Raw genomic sequence first — 5,526 nt, forward strand, 5'->3', positions numbered from 1 at the left:
CGCTCCTCACACTTCCCCATTTGCCTTGCCAGCTGCATAATATACTGCAATCCAAGTCTTTATTCATGCATGGGTGGACAAAGGTTCCAAAATTGACATGCATCTTCCTTGTGCTGCGATTAATTATACAGCAAACTTCTACAAATATATAAGAACATTTACTTTAGAGAATAATAGGGTGGGACTTGCACAGGAGAACACATTTAATTCATACTTAAAATACCTGTAATAACCAGTTTTGTGTCCCAATGACATTTATTTCTACTTAATTGCTGCATACAGTCTAACATTTAAGTAAAGCCCCGTGCTGCTGCCTGTTATTTCACCGGTCTAAAAATCATTTCTGTTATCAATGTCTGTCAGTAAAGTACACTTCTGGCAGTTTTCAGCAAATAGGAGGAGAAAAAAAGTTGAAAGCAGACATTATATTAAAAACTGGCATGTCCTCAATCACAGATGCTTTTACTTTGAAATTCAGCTTTCTTTTTCAAAGTAGAAGAAGACTTGGACTGCTTCCATGCTGAGAAAACTTTGGTACAGTCTGAATGTGTGAGCATGGAAACAACAGATAATTCAGTGTGGTAGTAAAAAGTAACTCAGCTCACGTTTTGTACCAGATGATAAAACAAGGAAAAGAAATAAATTAAAGCCTCATCAAGAAAAGCTCCACTCAACAAATTCAAGTCTGAGGAAGCCTGACTCTGTCTGAGTGAAGACCGTGAGCTCAATCTGTACTTTTCAAACAGCCAAAACCTTCTTTCAAGTTTTTCCGGAGGAGACTTACCTCCATTCTGGTCCTCCTGCCCCCACGGTCACAGTCACTGTCGCTGCTGCTCCTCCTCAGAGCAGCTGCTGTGGAGTGAATGAGAAGATTTTCTCCAGGTCTCCCTCTCACCCGTCTCCGACACCTGGGGTGATGCAATCAGTCCGCCCCATCTCTCATGCATTGAACAATGTCACATTCCTCCATAGACATGCTCTTCCTCCCCTCCCTCTCCTTCCACTGTATCCTTGTTACCTCCCTTCTGAACTCCCTCCCACTCCTTCCTTCACTCTGAACATCCAGGCGCTCCCTCCCACCGCCGCCTGCCTCATTCACCTACGTCTCTCTTTAGTCGTGCACTATTTCCCTAGTATTTCCACCTTTCATCCCTTGTTCCTTGCGTTCACCTCTCTCTACCTGTCTTCTCAGTCTCTTTTCATCTTTTTCCTGGCATTATGCCTTCAGCAGCTCTGCTATTCATTTTCAGTCGCCGCCTGGGCATGCCTACATACGACAAATCCTCCCTGCCCACACTTCTAAGCCACACACAGCATCTGTAAGTGGTCTAAATATCTGTGTGCATATGTGTGTGTGTGCATCTTTAGCACTGCCTTTATTGCGCGTCCACCTGTGCGGCTATATTCCAAACCCATGCAGCATGTGTGCATCCATGCACATCTCGCAAATATGCCAGTGAGTGTCTTCTGGCCTGATGACTCATTCATGCTGTTACCCATCATGCTCTGATGCCGCTGAGTTAACCTGCTTCACTGCTCCAACTGACTTTGTTTGTGCACAAACACACAACAAAGCCCAGGGCAGATCTGCTGTGCGTTGGTTTATTTTTGCAACACATAAATCGAATAGATGATTAGGATGACAGTGAATAGGTTCTAACCCCACAGTGCAGTCTTGACAGAATTCAGAAAACATCTCTTTTTAAAAAACTCTCTGTGTCCATTATTTTCTTGTGCGTGTTTTTCTCCTTTTCTTTCCTTTGTCCTCATCTTTTACATTTTTAATCTCTTACCTCAAAAACCTCTTCAACTGCTGCAACACAACTGAAATGGATCGAATCTCACCCCAACCTCTTGCACAATATCGTATAGTGAAGTTAGAATCCCTCTTACTGGCTGGGAAACAAGTAGTAAATCATTCCTGGTTGCTGTCTGGGCATGTTTGGCGGACTGTTGCATACTTCTATCATTTACTTCTCGGTGTGCCAGTTTGTCTTGAAATGATATTCCCGTCTTAAGCAATCACGTCGGAACGCAGTCAGAGAGATCGCTTTTCCACTCAGGAGGTGCCAAAAATGCCTTTGGCTGTGTGTAAATGTGTGTTTGGGGTTTGGGGGGTGGTTGTACAGGCACTTTATCTTAGTTGTATCAGACATGTGTGTGAAGTACTACATTTCTGCTGCAGACCTGCATCGTTTAACCAACTGTCCAGGTTATTCATGTGTGTGTGTGTGTGTGTGTGTGTGTGTCTGCATGTCACCCTCTTTGAGTGCTGTGACATAAACCTCTGCCTGTGTGTGTGTGTGTATATGTGTGTGTGTGTATGCATGAAAGCATGTTTGGGATGAAGTGACCCTTAACGTCAGGTGTTCATCTCTAAAGGATGCAAGCTTTGCTTTTACCTCCATCCATTAGCTACAGTGATGGAGCATGAGCTTGTGAAAAGTCCTGATTCATTATTCATGTGAGCTCAGCACCCCTTTGGACATGAGAGCTGCGTACATCTTCAATAATGGGTTGGAATGGTTCGTATTTACACTTGATGTTGTGTAAATCTACTTGTGTGTCTCTGAAGATTGCATTACAGGGAAACCATTAAGATGCATTTGTGATTTTTTTTTTTTTTTTTTTGCCAGAGCGACTGAGAGGGGGTGATTACTCATCTGAGTTTTGTGTTTTATGTAGTTGAAGGAGCAGCTCAGGCTGTCAGGTTAGAAACGGGATGCAGCGATTGATTGGATTTTGTGTCAAATTTGCTCTTCCAGAACGTGCCTCCTTTTTTTTTTTTTGGCCCGAACCCATCTCCCTGCTTATCTTCCTTCAACCCCCGCAGGCACACGCTTCACACAACACATGGAGGAGGATCAATACCTTGTTGAATAAAAAGACCCTGCATAATGTTGTTGACCCAGCTGGCCCAAGAAAGTGACCCCAGTCAGTGTCGGGTGGCCTGGTGCTGGACACAGCTGAACTGAACAAACAAACAACACACACACACACACACACACACACACACACACACACACACACACACACACACACACACACACACACACACACACACACACACACACACACACACACACACACACACACACACACACACACACACACACACACAAAACGGCTCAAAATCAAATTTCTTATGTAAGCCTGCTCTGTTTGCACATATGCTTTTTTTGGCAGGCGGGTGGCTGTAGGCAGCTGAATGCGAATCCAACATGAAACCATATTACACTGGAGATTAAAAAGACACTGTCGAGTCACAAAAGTATCACCAGCATGTATGGCAGCTGTATGATTCACAACTGTAGCCCTTACATTACTGAAACACTGCAGTTTTGTCCTCTCAAAAAGCCTTTGCTGGACCGAAACATTAAAATTCAAATGTTTTTTTGCAAGAACCAGTGCACCTTATTTTTATATTTTTATCCCTTTAATCCAGTTTGAGCTTCCTCAACTGTTGCCAATGAGATAAAAGAGTAAAACAAAGCATTGAAGCAAAGTGCTGTGCCGCTGAAGACATGTTACATGCTTACACACCACTTCTTTAGGTTTAAAGTTAACACGCTCAATATCGAGGTAGGAATGATTACTGCAGATCTTCCCTGCATTTTAAATTCAAATAGTCTAACTGCAAAACTTTGACGCAACCGTTATCTCCAAAGAATCATTCTGTGGGCAAATACTTCCAGCAGAGATTAGAGCACCGTCTCCTGAGATAAAGCAGACGTCCTTTGTGGGAGGACTTCATAATGGTAATCGGCGGTAATAAATGAAAACCAAAACTCCTCACCGCAGGAAAATGCTACTCTCTGGGTCGTAAACAGGTAGCAGTGACATTGACGCTCCAGTTTAATTACCGTGAACTACTCCCCAGTGCTCCCTCTATCTCTCTAATAGCAATTCCACTGCTGTCTGAAATGGTTTGTGGGTACTACACATGGCCCTCCATCATTTAAACTGTCTATTTGGGAAACATTCACACTTCTAGAGCTTGAATCACTCAGCCCTTTTGAAAAAATTAAGTATGCATTTGTCTGATGTAGGTGCTGCTGCACTAACAAGCTGAATGGCCTTCGGTAATACTCCATCCTTGGTCTTTTTTCTTTCTTTCTGAAGTGCCTCTCTCTCTTTTTTTTTTTTTACCCATGTCCTGTCAAGGCTGAGTGTTCCAGTGCGTATCAGCATGTTCACCTGGGGCCGAGCAGAAGGGCAGGTAGAGATAATATTGACAGAGGTTGTAGTCTGATGCAGATAAACGATGTCACTCTGGAAAAGATGGAAGACAAGAGAGGGTGGGGGGGCACAATAGATGTAAGGAGGGGAGAGAAAGGGATGCAACTTGAGTAAGAACAGAAGCTAAAGAGGCCAAGATGAGGTCTGAGTGTGCAGAATTGAGGCTTGAGCTAAGACTTTATTGATTCCGCTGGATTTGTCTGTCACCACCTCAGAGGACGGCGTTGGCCGATGATGTATGGCTGCTGTATTCTCTCTCAGCGAGGGACACGAGTCAGAGTCAGGCATTTCAGAGCCCTTACATTACGCCGCCGGTACAGCAGGGAGAGGGAAGCCCCCTAAGCCCCATACAGTACATCAAAAGTCCAGTGAGAGCTGATGGGAACCAGGAAGAGAATCACCTGCTTGTTGACCCTTAAGAACCTTAACACTGCCAAGAATCTCTGCATCAGTCACCACCAGGCAACAGACAACATGAACTCATCATCAATAAGTAAAATCCACGCTCAGATCTGGATTTTCCTTCTGCATAAATATGTACAACTCGCCTCGCCCGTTGCAAGAGCTGAGGTAAGACCGTGCATACACACACACACACACACATCGATGCAAACACTTCAAAGCAGAGATGGCTGCCTCTGTCTGTGCAAGGCAATTTGCTTTCCTCAAGATCTCTCCCTCGCTGGCAGCATATAAATAAGCCTGACACAGAGCGGTCAGAGTGCACAGTAACAGCCCGTCAGGTTAGATGAGGACGATAAAGTTGTCCGCCTGTCCCGTACACCTGATGAGCAGCACGAGTTAAGGCCGAGCTAAGCTTTTTCGCTCCCTGATACCGATGCTGCACGCACACACACACACACACACACACACACACACACACATACACACACACACACACACACACACACACACACACACACACACACACACACACACACACACACACACACACACACAGGAGTTATTAGTATTGATTCAACTCAACTCCGTTAAGCCGAGGCCTGATGAGGCTTTAGTTCATCGAGGTACTTGTTGAAGGCGCCGGGCCCAGGGCCAGGGCGAGCGTTGTCTTCCCAGATGAAGAAGGATGAACTGACTCCAGGTGACACCATAGGGACACACACACACACACACACACACACACACACACACACACACACACACACACACACACACACACACACACACACACACATACAGACCTTCATCAATACGCATCCCGGCCTTTGGATGTGAGACGCGAACATCAGGACAGGAACGCCTCTGGTTCAAACTAGATTTGCA

The 5,526-nt window shown here is 44.9% G+C and overlaps 1 protein-coding gene across 1 annotated transcript in view; it reads right to left on the reverse strand.

Annotated features, from left to right (window-relative positions):
* The window catches only part of lzts1 (leucine zipper, putative tumor suppressor 1), a 15,349-nt gene extending 14,458 nt beyond the window's left edge, over window positions 1–891 (reverse strand). Inside the window, exon 1 of the mRNA XM_068311177.1 lies at window positions 785–891. The gene's annotated coding sequence lies outside the window, so the exon portion shown is untranslated. The remainder of the gene's footprint in view (window positions 1–784) is intronic.
* Between the last annotated feature and the right edge of the window lie 4,635 nt (window positions 892–5,526).

The sequence above is a fragment of the Antennarius striatus genome, chromosome 3, assembly GCF_040054535.1.
Source record: "Antennarius striatus isolate MH-2024 chromosome 3, ASM4005453v1, whole genome shotgun sequence".
In the NCBI taxonomy this organism is placed as follows: Eukaryota; Metazoa; Chordata; class Actinopteri; order Lophiiformes; family Antennariidae; genus Antennarius; species Antennarius striatus.